Consider the following 19,358-nt stretch of genomic DNA (forward strand, 5'->3'; position numbering starts at 1 on the left):
CAGAGACCTTCTCTTCCCCTTGGGAGCACTGAATACTGTTGAGCAGGGCTCGGTACGCATGGGCCAGGCCCCAGCACGTTGCAGTTATCTGTTTCTTTCTGGAGTTCCCAGGGTAACAACATACTTCGTCCAAATATTCTTCTAGTTTTTCAGGATTCTGCACTTGTGCAGGGGTGAAACTCCAAAACACTGGGGGTGCCTACTGCCCTAGGTATTTGCCCATGCTATCCCACATGCCCTGCCACTCGTAACTATCAAGCCTTGGGGCAGATTTCTGGGTAATATTCTTAGTGTTGCTTAGTCAAAACCAAAACAACATGCCCAAAAACTAACAATTAGTGCACCTTAACCACCCAAGGATGTTCAAGATACAAATTGGTGGTTGTAATAGAGGCAGAGACATCGTAGAATGAAGTTGCAAAGGTACTATTCTGTATTTCCTCCATATAAAATCTCTCAGAGGAGGCGGTGTAATTGCTAATTGCCTCAACAAGGTGGTATCCGAAGTACAGTATCGGTTTCAGCAAAAACCCCAAATACTGGATAAAACTGAAAACGAGTGTTTGCATAACAAATCTTTAAGGCAAAACGTTACTAATCACAGCAGAACACAGCAGACTCAACAAACCAACACCGATCTTTAACACCAACTGCAAAAACCATAACATGGTGTTGTGACCAGCAGCTGTTATTATCTCCAACCCTTCAGCCCCATGTTGGGCGCCAAAAAGACTGTCGTGGTTTAGCCGGCAGCTCAGCCCCACACAGTCGCTTGCTCACTCCCGCATTGGTAGATGGGGGAGAGAATCAGAAGGGTAACGCTCGTGGGTTGGGATAAGAACAGTTTAATAAAATTAAAAGAAACAACAACAAAAATGCAATGTAATGGAGAAGAACGAGAGGTATGAAATGGGGGGGGAAGGGGGTGGGGTGGGCTAACGAACCGCCAAAACAAACTGCACGCGACGCAGCCACTCACCACCCGCCAACCCGACGGTGTGTCTCCCCAAAGCCGCAAACTGCCCTCCCTTAATGTACTGGTCATGGTGTCACATGGTATGGAATGAACATCCCATTGGCCAGTCAGGGTCAGCCACCCCTGCTGTGGCCCTGCCCCTCCCAGGAGAGCGTGGGAAGCTGGAAAGGTAGCCAACCCCCCCACACACAGGGAGGAGAATTAACCCCTTCTCATACAAAACCAGCACATCATATAAATATTTCCTTAGGTATCTTGGTTTAACCCCAGCCAGCAACTAAGCACCATGCATGTGCTCATTCAGTCCCCCCCTCCAGCGGGATGGGGGAAGAGAATTGGAAGTGTAAAAGTGAGAAAACTCATGGGTTGAGATAAAAACAGTTTAATAAGTAAAGAAGCAATAATAAAACAATAATAATAAATTGTAGGGAAAAGAGGAAAAAATAAAAAAGAGAGACCAAAATAAAACCTTGGAAAGACAAGTGATACCAATGAAAACAATTGCTTACCACCAGCTGACTGATGCTCAGCCAGTCCCCAAGCAGCAGGCTCCCACCAACCTTCCCCCAAATTTTATTGATAAATGTGATGTAATCTGGTACGGAATATCCCTTTGGTCAGTTGGGGTCAGCTGTCCCAGCTGTGTCCCCTCCCAACTTCTTGTGTATCCCCTCCCAACTTCTTGTGTATCCCCAGCCTACTTGCTGCTGGGGTTGTGTGAGAAGCAGAAAAGGCCTTGACTCTGTGTAAGCTCTGTTCAGCAATAAGTAAAACACCCCTGTATTATCAACACTGTTTCCAGCACAAATCCAAAACATACCCGTATATAAACTTCTATGAACAAATGTAACTCTATCCCAGCCAAAACCAGTACATTAGGTTAACAATGAAGTTTAGAATCTCATTTTGAAGTTAATGGTGGGAAAGGAGGAGTAGGAATTTTATAGAATGTAGTGAGGATGATGAAGGTTTTGTAACTAAAATGTTCTTAAAGAGCTTTTGTAGATGATGCATCACATGCATGAGACCCAGACTCTTCTAGGATTATACTGAATTTTTTAGGACCTACTCTGGCAGGTCAAAGGTTGCCTGTTAATAGCATATGTAAGTCATGATTTAGAGGCTTGTATTGTATAGAGTTAAATTGGGGAAAAAAAACCCCAACAACCCAGAAAAGCAGCATATAGATGACCAAATGAAGTTTTCTTCCTTACTAAATATAATTCCTAAGCTTGGTGTGAAGCATGCAGTTCTTGTTCTTGTGCTTTCCAGATGGTTTTGTCTTTGGCATTGAAAATACCCATACTCTCAAGGGCATGCATCTCCAATGTTAGTACTCCACTTAGCATATTACAGACTTGAAGCACAATATTACATTCTCTATTATTTAGTAATTGTGAGAACAGGGATGTCCCATGACTGAGAGTATTGTTTAGAAACCATTAGATGCACTGAAGCACTAGTCATTCTTTTTATAAGGTAAATTAACCTGAATTTCTGGTGTTCTTGTTTACAGGTACAGCAAGTACAGACTGTGCAACAAGTACAGCATGTCTACCCAGCCCAGGTTCAGTATGTGGAGGGAAGTGACACAGTCTACACAAATGGAACTATGTAAGTTGGTTAGTGATCAAAATTAGAATGTTTGCTGAAATATGAAGTTAAATGCACATGCTTTTAATGACATCATATGGGCTACTGTATTTTAAGTAACAAAGAAAATGAACAAAAACTTTATTTTTTGTCTTTTTATATCATTATTTGGGTGAAAACAAGTTGAATTCACATCACTTGAATTAATCTAAAATGACTTCAGGTAATTATTGCAGTTGGACATAGTGTGAAGCTATGCAGCATTTTGTTTTTTGGGGAAAAAGTTAAGTTTATGGACAAGTTTTAAGTTAGGCTGATAGGAAGGATTATCTACATTTGTCATAACATGATCGTCTGTGTAATAAAGAAGTCTTCATGTGGGCCTCCTATTCTTCTAGTTGAGATTCTACTGGCAATTTCCTAAATTTCTGAGGCAGCTGCAGTCATTACTTACAGAAAACAATTATGTAATTTCTTTACTGTATTTAGCGCAATGAGATACATATTTAATTTTTTTGTGAAGGAAGGAAGGGAGAGGAACGAGAATATGTCCTTTTGCTTCTCTCTTAGACTCTTCTATTTCCTGTGCTTTTCTTGCTTCAGTGAACATGCTTTTCTGCCATCAAGTTCCTTTCTCCTATGTGCAAACTTAAAATCATAGAATAAGTCAAAAGAGACCTCTGGAGGTTATATGGTACAACCCCCACACACACAGAGTAGGGCTAACTTTGAAGTTGCTCAGGGAGGACCATCCCTCCTTCTTTTTCCAGTTACCTCTAAATATATCCCCTTGACACTTTTGATGTGTTATAAGGTTAAGGAAGAAGCAAAAGGCATGTAAAAAACTTGTTTGGTGCCAGGAAATATGTATTTATTGATGATAATCTGGCATTGACACAAAAGTCAACAATGCTATTGGGTTCAGAGACTGATGTTAACACATCAGCATCCTCTCCACTGGCATATTTTGCCAAATTCATTCTTCAGTTAACCTTTTACTACACACTCTCCTGTTGCCTGATTTTCTTTGCTCTTATAACATCTAATCAATCTTCTGTCCTAAATGGGTATGTTAAGATGTGCTTATTATTAAGAATGACCAATGTGTCCTTGCTTAAGATGCTGTAAAAACTGAAAGTCACTCATAACATTGTTAAACTGTAATCAAAGATTGAAAATTTCTATGTAGAATGCCTTATCGGGCTAACTTGTTTTTGAAAAATGTCAGCCAAAGACATTGAACTGTTGAGACAAAATGAAACATATTTCTTCATCCATGCTTGTATAAGTTTATCTTTTAAAAGCTCTAATACTTCTACTCTTTCAGTTATGGGCAGTGATGTTGGGAGTGTGTGGTTTATTACAGTTCATAAAATTTTGCCTGAGTTTATAGCTCAAATATATTAAGCAGAGGATTATGTTTGATTTGCCCTATTTATATGTTAAATGCTCCAAAGACCAATGGATGTGCCCCAGGTGGTCCTAAATGGGGCATCTCCTTGCAGCTGCTCATTCTGCTATTAATTATATCAACTCTGGGTCCTAGTACCTAATCTATGAACAAAGAGTCTATTCCATATACAGGACCTAACATATATGGTTGAAGGAAGCTATCCTATTAAAACAGAGAAAGGAGTAAGTACTAAATCTGTGGTGGGAATGGAAAATGTTCTGTGACCATTAACATAGATATTCTTTCATTCTCCTTTTATGGACATGTGCTAGCCTGATTCTAACACAACCTTCAAGCCCTCCCAAGAGATCATTTACACATAAAACCAGCAACTAGTCAGTGAGGAGGAAAGGAAAACATGAGTTGGCTGGTTAAGAAGACTGGAACTGTGATCTAGTAAGCAGGAAAGGGTTCTGGTCTTAGATAAAGAGCTGGTGGAAGTGACTGGAAAGGCAAAAACCAAGAACCAGTGGGTGGAAAGAAGAAAGTATAGTGGCAGACATACAAATCTAACAAAGAGCCAAAATGCATGGTTGTCTGAGAAAAAGAACTTTAAAAAACAAAACAAAAATAAAACCACTGACTGGATAAACAGCCCAGAAAAGTTGTCTCCATACAGGAGATGATGCCTATATGATATTCCTGATATAACTGCTAAGGATTTAATTTGTAGATAGTATCTTAAAAGGAGATGGAAAGAGGAGCTGGCCAACACAACATAACTTGTAGTGCTATTTCATCCACCACTAAACTGTATTTTAGTATGGTTGATAATTTACCATAGAAAAATTTAGGTTGTAAGGGACGTACAGAGGTGATCTAGTCCAACCCTCTGATCAGAGCAGGTCTAATTAGATAAGGTTGCTCAGGGACTTGTCCCATCAAGTCACGTACACCTCCAAGGATAGAGGTTCCACACCCTTTCTGAGCAACCTGTTCCTGTATTTGACCAACCTCATGGAAAAAAGTATTTTCCTAATATCTAATCAGAACTTCCCATATTACAACTTGTGTTCATTGCCTCATGTACTATTGCTGTGCACCTCTGAGAAGTGTCTGGCTCTATCTTCTCTGTACCTTCCCATCACGTAGTTGTAGAGAGCAAAAAGGTATTTCCCTGAACCTTCTCTTTTCCAAGCGGAACAGGCCTAATTCTCTCAGCCTCTCCTCATATGTCATGTTCTCCAGCCCCCTGACCATCTTTGGTGGTCCTCTGCTGGACTTGCTCCAGTATGTCCATGTCTCTCTTGTACCGGGGAGCCCAAAACTGGACACAGGACTCCAGATACAGTCTCACCTGTGCTAAACAGAGGGTAAGGTGCCCTCACCCTGCTGGCTACACTCTTGGTAATACAGCACAGGATGCATTTGTCCTTTGCTGCATGGACCAGTTGATGGGAAGAAGAAAGTACGGTGGTAGACACACAAATCTAACAGAGCCATAATGCTGCTGGCTCTTGTTTTCCACCACAACCCCCAGGTTCTTCTCTGAAAAGTTGCTTTGTAGACAGTCAGCCTCCCAGTCTATATAGCTGCATGGGGTTATTACATCCCAGATGCAAGACTTGGCATTTATCCATGTTAAACTTCATGAGGATCCCATCAATCCATTTCTCTGGCCTTTTCAGGTCCCTCTGACCTCCAGCGTATTGAGTGCCTGCCCCCGCTCCCCCCGCCCCCCGCCCTCCCCCCCCATTTGGTGTCATCTGTAAACTTGATGAGAGTGCATTCTGTCCCATCATCCAGGTCACTAATGAAGATCTTAAACAGCATTGGTCCCAGTACTGATTCCTGAGAGACCCCACTAGTTACTGGCCCACAGCTGGACTTTGCACCACAGATCACAACTCCTTGAGCCCAGCAGTCTAGGTGGTTTTCCACCCACCTGATCGTTCACTTATCCAGCCCATATCTCAGCAGTTTGGTGATAAGGAGATTATGGGAGACTGTGTCAAAAGCCTTTCTTCAGTCAAGATATACAACATCCACTGCCTCCTCTTGTCCACGGTGCCAGTCACCTTGTCATAAAAAGCAATGAGTTTGGTCAGGCATGATTTGCCCTTGGTAAATCCCTGTTGGCTGCTCCCAATCACCTTCTTGTCCTTCATGTATTTACAAATAGCTTCCAGGAGGATTTGTTCCATAAACTTTCTAGGGACTGAGGTGAGGCTGATTGGCCTGTAGTTTCCGGTATCCTCCTTTTTTGTCCTTGAAGATGGGTGTGATATGACTTTTTCCAGCCATCATGACCTTCCTACAGTTGCTGTGACCTTTTGATGATGATAGAGAGCTGCCTTGCAATGACATCAGTCAACTCCTTCAGCACCCTTGGATGGTCCCCAGCACCCTGGCCCCATGGGCTTGTGTACATCTAGAAGGCTTAAGTGCTTCTTAATTGCATCTTCCTAGCTAGGGGAGTGTTGCCGTACGCTTCTGTTGGAGAACTTATCTTGGGCCGCACATCTCCGGGACACAGGGCTCTACCCACCCTGGGGACAGTGATGCAGACATCAGTATGATGGATGCAAAATGTCCGTTTATTTAGCTGCGTCACACGCTTATATAACTCTTGCGCTTCCTGTTCTTGCCACTCCTATGGGGAGGAGTCTATCTTTCCGTCACAGCGCGTGATATTCCGGTCGCCGATCCCTGTCTATTTCCCTATAGGGGAGACTGATTTTTAGCAAGCTCTAGCAGTTCTAACAGCCTCTGTCAACTGTTCTTGGTTAAAGAGGGCACTGAGCTTTTGTTCCAGCTGACTCCTGATTAGGGACAGTCAAGCACCCTTTCAGCAAATACTAGGGAGTGGCCTATATAAGTGTCAGCCTAGAGCACAATGAACAGAGTCAGCAATTTTTAGCGAGTGGGATCTAGTAACTACTCAGGACATTGTATCCTCAACAATGGTGGGGACCATGTGTCACAATCCACTGTTGGGTTGAACAATTTGGCAGAGGTTAACACCCTTGCTTTCCAACTGACCTCAGATAATTCTGGGAGGTTGGGGGCGGCTGGGCTTAACTTCTGATTGACTCCAATGTTTTATCATGAGTAGGTTCCTTTTACATTCTCAGAAACAGAATTAAGACTCAAAACGGAGTCAAGTGCCAAGTCACTTTATTTGGCCAACAACAACTATGCAAGAGAAAAGGAGAGAAGGAGAGAGTTGCGATAGCTACCACCACGGACCAGTGGCATCCCATCAGTCCGATGTATCTTCAGATCTGGTGGAAGAGTGTTGTTATTTCTTCTTCCTTCTTCCCTTCCTCCTGGTCTCTGCCGGTTTCACCTTTTATAGCATTGTTCTTGGAACTGTTTTGCATACCCACGCCTCTCATTCAGTGATGGAGATGTATGCCCAGTACCATCACTAGAGGGTTTAGAGGGTCTGACCCCCCATATGTGGTCAGTCGGCCATAGCCCGGGCGCATGCACAGAGGACTAGGGCTATGTGCTCTGAGGGAACAGGATGCATATGTATTCCTGTCAGTTAGAACTTAAGTGGTGATGAGGTTTCAGTGGTCAAATTGTCCTGGTTGCCGTAGTGATGAGATTTCAGTGTTTAAACTGTCCTGCTCGGTTGCCGTGGTGGTTAAAACTCTCCTGCCAACAATGTTGAGACAAGTTTCTAGTCCCTTACACCATGCACCTGGGGACATGGTCCCCAGCACCTGTTAGAGCAACTGTCACTGGAATGTCAGAGGCTTTGGCCTAGATGGAGCTCCAGAAGGAAGAAACTTTCTGAAATGCCTGTATACCAACGCACGCAGCACAGGGAATAAACAGGAGGGACTAGAGGTCGGTGTGCGGTCACAGGGCCATGATCTGATTGCAATCACAGAGACATGGTGGGATAGCTCACATGACTGGAATGTGGTCATGGATGGCTACAGGCTTTTCAGGAAAGACAGGCCAGCAAGGCGAGGTGGGGGAGTTGCTCTTTATGAGAGGGAGCAACTGGAATGCATCGAGCTCTGCCTTGGAGTGGAAGGAGAACAAGTTGAGAGCTTGTGGGTAAAAATTAAGGGACAGCCAAATAGGGGCGACACTGTTGTGGGCATTTGCTACAGGCCACCTGATCAGGAAGAGGTAGTTGATGAAGCCTTCTGCAGACAGCTGGAAGTAGCCTTGCAATCGCAGGCCCTGGTCCTCGTGGGGGACTTCAACCGCCCTGATATTTGCTGGAAAAGCAACACAGCGAGCCACGCATGATTCAGAAGGCTCCTGCAGGGCATCGAGGACAACTTTTTGATGCAAGTGGTGGAGGAGCCAACGAGGCAAGATATGCTTCTGGACCTTATACTAATGAACAAGGAATGGCTGGTTGAGGATGTGAGAGTTGGGGGTAGCCTTGGCTGCAGTGACCATGCAGTGGAGTTCAGGATCCTGTGTGGTAGAGAAGCAGGGCAACAAGTCGGATTACAACCAAGGACATCAGGAGAGCCAACTTTGGCCTCTTCAAAGACCTGCTTGGAGGAATCCCATGGGCTAGGGCTCTAGAAGGCAGAGGGGCACAAGAGAGCTGGTCAGTATTCAAGGACCACTTCCTCCGAGCTCAAGATCAGTGCATCCCTAGGAGGAAGAAGTCAGGCAGAGGAGCCAGGAGACCTGCATGGATGAGCAAAGAGCTTCTAGAGAAACTCAAATGGAAGAGGGAGGTTTACAGTATGTGGAAAAAGGGACTGGCCACTTGGGAGGAATATAGGAATGTTGTCAGGGTATGCAGAGATGTGACGAGGAAGGCCAAGGCCCACTTGGAATTAAATCTGGCAATGCATGTCAAGGATAACAAGAAGGGCTTCTTTAAATACATCAGCAGTAAAAGGAAGACTGCGGATACAGTGGGCTCAACTGCTGAACAAGGAGGGGGCCCTCGTGATGCAGGATGCAGAGAAGGCGGAGTTACTGAATGCATCCTTTACATCGATCTTTACTGCTAAGGCTGGCCCTCAAGCATCTCAGCCCCCAGAGAAGAGAGAAAAAATCTGGAGAAAGGAGGACTTCCCCTTGGTTGAGGAGGATTGGGTCAGAGATCACCTAGGCAAACTGGATCCTTGCAAATCCATGGGCCCCGATGGGATGCACCCGTGACTGCTGAGGGAGCTGGCAGATGTTCTTACTGAGCCACTCTCCATTATCTTTGAAAGGTCGTGGAGGACAGGAGAAGTGCCTGAGGACTGGAGGAAAGCAAATGTCACTCCAGTCTTCAAAGAGGGCAAGAAGGAGGACCTGGGAAACAATAGGCCAGTCAGCCTTACCTCCATCCCCGAGGAAAGGTGATGGAGCAGTTCATCCTGGCGGTCATCTCCAGGCATGTAGAGGAAAAGAAGGTTATCAGAAGTAGTCAACATGGATTCACCAAGGGAAGATCATGCTTGACCAACCTGATAGCTTTCTATTATGGTGTGATTGGCCGGGTCAATGAAGGGAGAGCAGTGGATGTTGTCTATCTTGACTTCAGCAAGGCATTCGACACTGTCTCCCATAACATCCTCATAGACAAGCTAAGGAAGTGTGGGTTGAATGAGTGGACAGTGAGATAGATAGAGAACTGGCTGAACGGCAGAACTCACAGGGTCCTGATCAATGGGGCAGAGTCTGGATGGAGGCCCGTAACTAGTGGTGTTCCCCAGGGGTCTGTGCTGGGTCCAGTCCTGTTTAATATATTCATCAATGACCTGGACGAAGGGATAGAGTGTAACCTCAGCAAATTTCCTGATGATACCAAGCTGGGAGGAGTGGCTGATATGCTGGAAGGCTGTGCTGCCATCCAGCGAGACCTGGACAGGCTGGAGAGCTGGGCTGAGGGGAACCTCATGAAATTCAACAAGAGCAAGTGTAGGGTCCTGCACCTGGGGAGGAACAACCCCATGCACTGGTACAGGTTGAGGACTGACCTACTGGAAAGCAGCTCTGTGGAGGACCTTGGAGTGCTGGTGGACAGCAAGTTGACCTTGAGCCAGCAATGTGCCCTTGTGGCCAAGAAGGCCAACGGTATCCTGGGGTGCATCGAAAGGAGTGTGGCCAGCAGGTTGAGGGAGATTATCCTCCCCCTCTATTCTGCCCTAGTGAGACCACTTTTGGAGTACTGTGTTCAGTTCTGGGCCCCTCAGTTTAAGAAGGACAAGTCTAGCGGAGAGCTACAAAGATGATCAGGGGACTGGAGAACCTCTCTTATGAGGAAAGGCTGAGAAGCTTGGGTTTATTTAGCCTGAAGAAGAGAAGACTGAGGGGGGAATCTCATCAGTACTTATAAATTTCTAAAGAGTGGATGGCGACTCCTGTGTGCTGAACTGACCAGTTGTTTAGGGAGGTTTGCTTGCTGGGGGCTTGGATCTGGGACACAGCTGAAAACCTGCTAAGGCTTCTCTGGCCCTCAGGCTATTAATCTTTGATGCTCTTCCATGTGGGTACCAATGATACTGCCAAGGGAGACCTACCTGGAAAGTATCAAGAGTGGCTATATGACTCTGGGAGAAATGATCAAGGATATGGGGGCCTTGGCGATCATCTTCTTAATCTTGCTGGTGAGGGGAAAGAGCTTGAGGATGAGGGGATGGATTCTGCAGGTCAATAATTGGGTGCGTGGCTGGTGTTGGCAGCAAGGTTTTCATTTTTTACAGAATCACAGAATGGCTGAGGTTGGAAGGGACCTCTAGAGGTCATCTTGTCCAAACCCCTTGCTCAAGCAGGGCGCCCTAGAGCCAGTTGCCCAGGAACATGCCCAGATGGCTTTTGAATATCTCCAAGGAGGGAAACTCCATAACATCCCTGCACAACTTGTTCCAGTGATCAGTCACCGTCACAGTAAAAACGTGTTTCCTGATATTCAGATGTAACCTCCTGTGTTTCCATTTGTGCCCATTGCCTCTGACCTTGCCACTAGGCACTACTGAAAAGAGCCTGGCTCCATCTTCTTTACACCCTCCCTTCGGATATTTGTACACATTACACATTGATGAGATCCTCCCCACCCCAAGCTTTCTCTTCTCTGCCCTAAACACTCCCAGCTCTCTCAGACTTTCTTCATAGGACAGCTTCTCCACTCCCTTAATCATCTTCATGGCCCTTGATTGGTCTCTCTCCAGTATGTCCATGTCTGTCTTGTACTGGGGAGCCCAGAACTGGACACAGGACTCCAGGTACGCAGTACTCAACTGGTGCTGAATAAAGGGGAAGGATCACTACCTGGACCTACAATACTTTGCCTAATGCAGCCCAGGATACCATTGGCCTCCTTTGCAGCATGGGCACACTGCTGGTTCATGTTCAACTTGGTGCCCACCAGGACCCGCAGGCCCTGTTCTGCAAAGCTGCTTTCCAGCTTGCTGTGTCGTGTGTCCGTGTGTGTCCCGGCATGTACCAGTACATGGGGTTGTTTCTCCCCAGGGGCAGGACTTGGTACTTCCCCTTGTTGAACTGCATGAGGTTCCTGTCAGTCCATTTCTCCATCGTGTCGCCATCCCTCTGGATGGCAGCACGACCCTGTGATGTATCAGCTACTCTTCCCAGTTTTGTGTTATCAGCCAACTTGCTGAGGGTACGCTCTGCCCCATCATTCAGATCACTAATGAAGATGTTGAACAGTATTGGACCCAATATTGACCCCTGGGGTACACTGCTATTTACTGGCCTCCAACTAGACTTTGTGCCACTATGACCATGGGATCCTCTTTGAGGATGGAGGACTACTAGGGAGAGACAGGATCCACATGACCAAGTGGGGCACAAACAGCTTTGCCGACAGGCTGGCCAACCTGGTAAGGAGAGCTTTATGCTACGAATGGTGGGGAAGGGATGACCAGCAGTCAAGTGAGGAAGTCAAAGACTGGATGGGCAAGCAAAGGATGTGGGGTAAACAGGAGGGACCTCATAATCAACAAAACCAGGTTGAAAGTGGACCACTTCAAGCATACCTCTCCTACGAGGACAGGCTGAGAGAGTTGGGGTTGTTCAGCCTGGAGAAGAGAAGGCTGCGGGGAGACCTTATTGCGGCCTTTCAGTACTTAAAGGGGGCTTATAAGAGAGATGGGGACAGGCATTTTAATAGGGCCTGTAGCAATAGGACAAAGGGTAATGGTTTTAAACTAAAAGAGGGTAGATTTAGACTGAATATAAGGAAAAAATTGTTTACAATGAGGGTGGTGAAACACTGGAACAGGTTGCCAGAGAGGTTGTGGCGGCCCTATCCCTAGAAACATTCAAGGTCAGGTTGGACGGGGCTCTGAGCAAACTGATCTAGTTGAAGATGTCCCTGCTCACTGCAGGGGGGGTTGGACTAGACGACCTCTAAAGGTCCCTTCCAACCCAAACCATTCTATGATTCTATGATATGCACATAACTAAGGAAGTGTCAGGAGATCAGCGTTTTGGGAAAGCTTTCATGCCCTTTTGGGGAAATTGGTATGACTGGGTGCCTCTCTGAAGTGCCTGCACACAACATGGGGAAAAGCAGAAGGAATTAGACATCTGTGAGCATTTTGCAGGGCTACAATCTCAGGGATCACAGAGGTATTGTGGGATGGCTTATACAATTGGAGTGCTGCAAGGGATGGATACAGAATCCTTAGGGAAAACAATCCAAGAAGGTGCTCCATGTGAAAGAGGAGCTGGAGTACATGGAACTTTGCCTGGGGATGGATGATAAGCCAGTTGAGAGCTTAAGGGTCCGGGTTAGATGACATACCAACGTGGGTGATGTTGTGGGTATCTGATACAGACCGCCCGATCAGGAAGAAGTAGATATAAGTCTTGTGGTGGGCTAACCTTGGCTGGCTGCCAGGTGCCCACCAAGTCACTCTATCACTCCCCCTTCTCAACAGAACGGGGGAGAAAAATGCGATGAAAAGCTCGTGTGTTGAGATAAGGACAGGGAGAAACAGGCTCAGCTTGGGGAAGATTAATTTAATTTATTGACAATCAAACAGAGTTGGATAACGAGAAATAAGAACAAATCTAAAAAAGAAACCCCTTCCTCCCAACCCTCGCTTCTTCCCAGGCTCAACTTCACTCCCAGCTCTTCTACCTCTTCCCCCTGAGCAGTGCAGGGGGATGGGGAATGGGGGTTGTGGTCAGTTCATAACGCTTTGTCTCTGCCTCTCCTTCCTCCTCACGCTCTTCCCCAGCTCCAGTGTGTGATCCCACCCACGGGAGACAGTCCTTCACAAACTTCTCCAACGTGGTTCCTTCTCATGGGCTGCAGTTCTTCAAGAACTGCTCCAGCATGGGTCCTTTCCACAGGGTGCAGTCCTACAAGAATGGACTGCTCCGGTGTGGGTCTCCCCACTGGGTCACAGCTCCTGACATTTTTGTTGGCAGATACTGGGCCTGGGTCCTATGTAACAGGAGACTGACTTCTAGTAAGCTCTAGCATCTGCTAACAAGCTTTGTCAGCTATTCTTGATCAAAGGGTACTTTGTGCTTTTTGTTTCTAGATGACTCTGGACTAGGGAGGGTCAAACACACTTTCAGCATGGTGCTAGGGAGGACATGTATAAGCGCTGGGCCTAGAATGTAATGAAGACAGTAGTTTGTGCAGAACTTAACACAGAATGGTTCCAGAAACTGTACTTAATCAGTGTATATATGCTCATTGGGTCTGGCTGGGATGGAGTTAACTTTCCCCATAGCAGCCCTCATAGTGCTGTGCTTTGTATTTGTAGCTAGAAAGGTGTTGATAACACACCAGTGTTTTGGCTACCGCTGAGCAGTGCTCCCACAGCATCAAGGCTGTCTCTGCAAAATGCCCCACCCCTTACCCCCAAAGGACAGTAGGCTGGGGGTGGGCAAGAGGTTGGGAGGGGACATAGCCAGAACAGCTGACCCAAGCTGACCAGAGAGATAGATATTCCAAAACATATGATGTCATGCTCAGCAATAAAAGCTGGGGGGGGGGGGGGGGCGGCCTTTGTTATTGTCTTCCGGGGCAACTGCTACATTTACGTTTACATTGTGTGGCTGCACATCGCCTGCTGATGGGAAGTAGAGAATAAGTCTTTTGTTTTCCTTTGCTTCCACGTGTGGCCTTTGCTTTTGCTTTTGCTTTATTAAACTGCCTTTATCTTGACTCACGAGGGTTTTTTCCATCTTATTTTCTCCCTCCCAGTCCTGCTGAGTAGGGGGAGTGATAGAGCAGCTTGGTGGGCACCTGGCAGCCAGCCAAGGTCAACCCACCACAGTCCTTTTTTAGGTGCCCAACATGGAGCACGAGACAATGGCAGTTTTGAACTAAGCATGCTATAGCTATAGTAGTTATTAAGTGACAAGCTTCTGTGCGGGTCATGGAGTTTGCTGGCTGCACTGCTTATCTCTTTATTTTGCTGAGCTTGGGAACACGTGAATACAAACAATGGCTATGTGCTTTGCCCTGACATTGATGCCCTTACCATGCTGGGGGAACTACCTTGTGGAGATGATGAGGGAATACATCTCCCTCTTCCTAACTGGGATTGATTTGGGTGGTCTTATTATGCAGGCTCCGGAGGTTGTTGTTCACCCTTACGTGAGCTGTTTAATACTACTAATTAACGCTATTGGCATATTGTGGGGTTTGCGCAATCTCGTAACATCACAGAATCACAGAATCACAGGTTGGAAGGGACCTCAGGGATCATCTAGTCCAACCTTTCTAGGAAGAGCGCAGTCTAGACAAGATGGCCCAGCACCCTGTCCAGGTGACTCTTGAAGGTGTCTAACGTGGCCGAATCGACCGCTTCCCTGGGGAGATTATTCCAATGGTTGACTGTCCTCAATGTGAAAAATTTCCCCCTGGTGTCCAATTGGAATCTCCCCAAGAGCAACTTGTGTCCATTCCCCCTTGTCCTCTCCATGTGACTCCGTGTAAAAAGGGAGTCCCCATCTTCTTTGTAACTACCCCTTAAGTACTGGTACACGGTGATGAGATCCCCTCTGAGCATCCTTTTCTCAAGGCTGAACAAACCTAGTTCTCCCAGCCTATCCTCGTATGGCAGGCTTCCCAGTCCTTTGATCATCTTGGTGGCCCTTCTCTGGAACCCTTCCAGCCTGTCCACATCCTTTTTGTATAGAGGGGACCAGAACTGTACACAGTACTCCAGGTGTGGCCTGACAAGTGCTGAGTAGAGTGGGATGATGACTTCTTTATCTCTGCTGGCGATGCCCTTTTTGATGCAACCCAGCATCCTGTTGGCCTTCTTGGCCGCAGCAGCACACTGTTTGCTCATGTTGAGCTTCCTGTCCACCAGGACCCCCAGGTCCCTTTCCACAGAGCTGCTCTCCAGCCAGGTGGATCCCAGTCTGTGCTGCACTCCTGGATTATGTTTTCCCAGGTGCATGATCTTACACTTGTCCTTGTTGAACTTCATAAGGTTCTTGCTGGCCCACTCTTCCAGCCTATCCAGATCTCCCTGCAGAGCAGCTCTCCCTTCCGGAGTGTCTACTTCCCCACTCAACTTGGTGTCATCAGCAAACTTCATCAGGCTACACTTGATGCCGTTATCCAGATCGCTTATAAAGATGTTGAATAACATTGGGCCCAATATCGATCCCTGGGGGACTCCATGTCGTGGTTTAGCGGCAGCTCAGCCCCACACAGTCGCTCGCTCACTCCCCACCGGTAGATGGGGGAGAGAATCAGAAGGGTAACGCTCGTGGGTTGGGATAAGAACAGTTTAATAATTAAAATTAAAAGAAACAACAGTAGAAATGCAATGTAAAGGAGAACGACGAGAGGCGCAAAGCCGCGGGGGAGGGGGGAAGGGAGGGGAGAGGGGGAACGAACCGCCGAAAAAACCGCACGCGCCGCAGCCACTCGCCGCCCGCCGACCCGATGCCGCTCCGCCGCCGCGCTGCCACTGCCCCCCCTCAATATATTGGTCATGGTGTCACATGGTATGGAATGAACCTGCCATTGGGCAGTCGGGGTCAGCCGTCCCCACCATGGCCCTGCCCCTCCCAGCCCGCCCCCGCCACGTGGCAGAGCGCGGGAAGCTGGAAAGGTAGCCGACCCCCACAGTAAGGAGAATTAACCCCTTCTCAGCCAAAACCAGCACACTCCACTAGTGACAGGTTGCCAGTTTGAGAAAGAGCTATTTACCACCACCCTTTGGGCGCGGCCTGTCAGCCAGTTCCCCACCTACTGCACAGACCACTTGTCTAGGCCATAACACATTAATTTCTCCAGGAAGAGACTGTGGGGGACTGTATCAAAGGCCTTGGAGAAGTCCAGGTAGACAATGTCCACCGCCCGCCCCATGTCAACCAGGCAAGTCCCTTTGTCATAGAAGGCCACCAGGTTTGTCAAGCACGATCTGCCTTTAGTGAAGCCATGTTGGCTTTTCCCAATCAGGTGCTTCAACTGACTTGTGATGGCCCCCAGGAGGATTTGTTCCATAACTTTCCCGGGGATTGAAGTAAGGCTGATGGGCCTATAGTTACCCGGATCCTCCCTCGAGCCCTTCTTGTAGCTAGGGGTAACATTTGCCTTCCTCCAGTCCTCTGGGACATCCCCCGTTCTCCACAACTTCTCGAAGATTATGGAGAGTGGCCTTGCGATGATGTCAGCCAGCTCTCTCAACTCCCTCGGGTGGATGGTGTCAGGGCCCATTGATTTGTGGGGGTCAAGCTCCTGTAGTAATTCATATACTAACTCTTCCTTCACTGATGGTGGGTTGGTGTTTGGTTCAATTGGCAATTTTGTTCCCAAAGCCTGGGACCCTACAGTGCTGGTAAAGACAGAGGTGAAGAAGGTGTTGAGGACCTCTGCCTTTTCTGCATCATTGGTGATTGATTCTCCTTTTCTGTTTTACAGTGGGCCTATGTTTTCCTTCTTTTTCTCCTTATGGTTGACATGTCTGAAGAACCCTTTCTTGTTATTTTTTATGTCTACAGCCAGTTTCAATTCAAATTGGGCTTTTGCTTTTCTAACTGCGTCTCTGCACTCTCTGGCTATGCCCTTGTAGTTCTCGGCGGATAATCCTCCACTTCTCCATTTCTGGTGTGCTTCCCTTTTGGATTTGAGTAGACCCAGGAGGTCATGGTGGAGCCATGGGGGCCTCTTGCTCCGCTTACTTCCCTTTCCTTTGTAGGGGATAAATTGGCTTTGTGCTTCCCATAGAGAGTTCTTGAAGAATTCCCAGCTCTCACTAGCTCCTTTGTATTCCATGGAAGCTTCCCATCGAAGTTTGCTCTTCTAAAATCCAGAACCCTTGTCTTAGAGCTGACCTTCAGCACACTCAGCAGGATCCCAAACTCACAATATTGTGGTCACTGCAGCCAAGGCTATCACTAACCGAGATATTACAAAGCAGGCTTTCTCGGTTTGTGAATAGCAAGTCCAGCAGCACCTCCTTCCTGCTTGGCACATCTAACATTTGTATCAGGAAACAGTCCTCTATACATTCCAGGAATTTGGTGGATGACATGCGAGCTGCCGTATTGTTCTTCCAGGAGATGTCTGGGCAGTTGAAGTCACCCATCAGGACCAGGTTCTGTTGGCCAGAAGCTTGCTTTGGTGCCCCAAATATCGCTTTGATGGCTTCATCACCGTGGTTAGGAGGTTGATAGCAGATGCCCACTGTGAGGTCCTGCTTGGAGACGACCCCTCTGACTTTAACCAAGAGGCATTCGATAGAGCAGTCGCAATCACCATAGTTGACTTCGATACGTTCAAGGTGTTCCTTGATGTAGAGTGCAACTCCTCCACCTCTTCTACCTTGCCTGTCTTTACGAAAGAGCTTGTAACCGTCCATTGCGATCCCCCAGTCGTTTGAGTTGTCCCACCATGTTTCAGTTGCTCCTATGACGTCATACCCTTCTGAGTGGGCATGGAGCTCCAGTTCCTCCTGTTTGTTACCTAGACTGCGTGCATTCGTGTACATACACTTGAGGTGTTTACTCTTTTGTTTCACCTCTTGGGAGACAGCTAAGGAACCTTTATCACCACACTGCTTGGCCTGACTTACTCCCCCGTTGGATGTGCTGGTGTGAGCGTTTTCTCCACGGATCCCACCCCCCAAATCCTTTAGTTTAAAGCCCGCCTCACCAAATTAGCCAGCCTACTGCTGAAGATTCCCTTACCCCTTTTAGACAGGTGGATTCCATCCCTCCCTAGCACGTTGTCATCATTGAAGAACACCCCATTGTCATAAAAGCCAGACCCCTCACGGTGGCACCAGCCACGTAGCCAGGAGTTGATATACATTATGTGCCTGTTTCTGGCTGCTCCCTTCCCTCGAACTGGCAAAATGGAAGAGAAGATCACTTGGGTGCCAATGTTTTTCACTTGCTCCCCCAGGGCTTGAAAGTCTTCCTTGATTTTACCCAGGTTGCGGCTCTCGGTGTCGTTCATGCCTACATGAAATAGTAATAGCGGATAGTAGTCTGTTTTCCTGATGAGTTGTGGCACCCTCTCAGTGACGTCTCGGACCTTGGCTCCTGGGAGGCAGCATACCTCTCGTGACTCCCTGTCAGGTTGGCAGATGGGTGCCTCAGTACCCTTCAACTGAGAGTCACCCACCACGAGCACTCATCGTTTCTTTTTACGATGTCCACTGTGTGTTGCTGGTACAGTTTCTATCTCTGCCTCAGCTCCTCTAATACTGCGCAGCTTCTTAACCGTTTCCTGCAGTTCAGCCACCTGACGTAACAGGTAATCAACCTGTGCACACCTCGTGCAGGTACTTACCTTTTCATCAGGAGGGGTGTTTGGGCATTTGCCGCAACCCACTGCCTGTACTGACGTGTCCTTTCTTACCAGACCCGCCTGGGTGGATGAGTCTGACATCTCGGGGGCTTTCGCTGAATGAACAGTGGTTTTAGCTCTGAGGCGAGTGCCCACCATTTTGCCCGAGGCCGAAGCACTTGCCTGAGCTGTGGACCTACAAGCGGGCTGTGGCGTCCCTCCTGCTCGCCCTGTCTGTGTGAACTGCTGCGCAAACTGCCGCGCCACGCCCTGTTTGCCGCACTCCAGGTAGCTCGCTCTCCCTAGGGGTTGTTTAAATCTCCCGCCGTTGCTTCTGGCAACGCCCCACGCCGCGTCAGCTGCACGTCAGCCTCGCTTGCGAGAGCTGCCGGCTCCTGACGGGTCCCTCTGCTCACCCCCGGGCTTCTCGGGTACGAGGAACTGCTTTGCCTGCACCGATCTAGCGCTGAGCCACGGGACTCCCCCTTGCCGCTGCTGAGCTACTCACCGACTGATGTCCTCTGGGACATCCCCCGTCCTTCAGTACTTCTCGAAGATTATGGAGAGTGGGCTCGCAATGACGTGGTGGATGGCGTCAGGGCCCATCAATTTGTAGGGGTCAAGCTTCTGTAGTAATTCATGTACTAACTCTTCCTTCACTGATGGTGGGTCGGTGT

At 47.6% G+C, this 19,358-nt stretch overlaps 1 protein-coding gene across 1 annotated transcript in view; it reads left to right on the forward strand.

Moving 5' to 3' along the window:
- The first annotated feature begins 2,520 nt into the window (after nucleotides 1-2,520).
- The window catches only part of LOC135310863 (transcription factor RFX3-like), a 184,960-nt gene continuing 168,122 nt past the window's right edge, over nucleotides 2,521-19,358 (forward strand). Inside the window, exon 1 of the mRNA XM_064439935.1 lies at nucleotides 2,521-2,590. The gene's annotated coding sequence lies outside the window, so the exon portion shown is untranslated. The remainder of the gene's footprint in view (nucleotides 2,591-19,358) is intronic.

This window comes from Phalacrocorax carbo (genome assembly GCF_963921805.1).
Source record: "Phalacrocorax carbo chromosome W unlocalized genomic scaffold, bPhaCar2.1 SUPER_W_unloc_3, whole genome shotgun sequence".
Classification (NCBI taxonomy): Eukaryota; Metazoa; Chordata; class Aves; order Suliformes; family Phalacrocoracidae; genus Phalacrocorax; species Phalacrocorax carbo.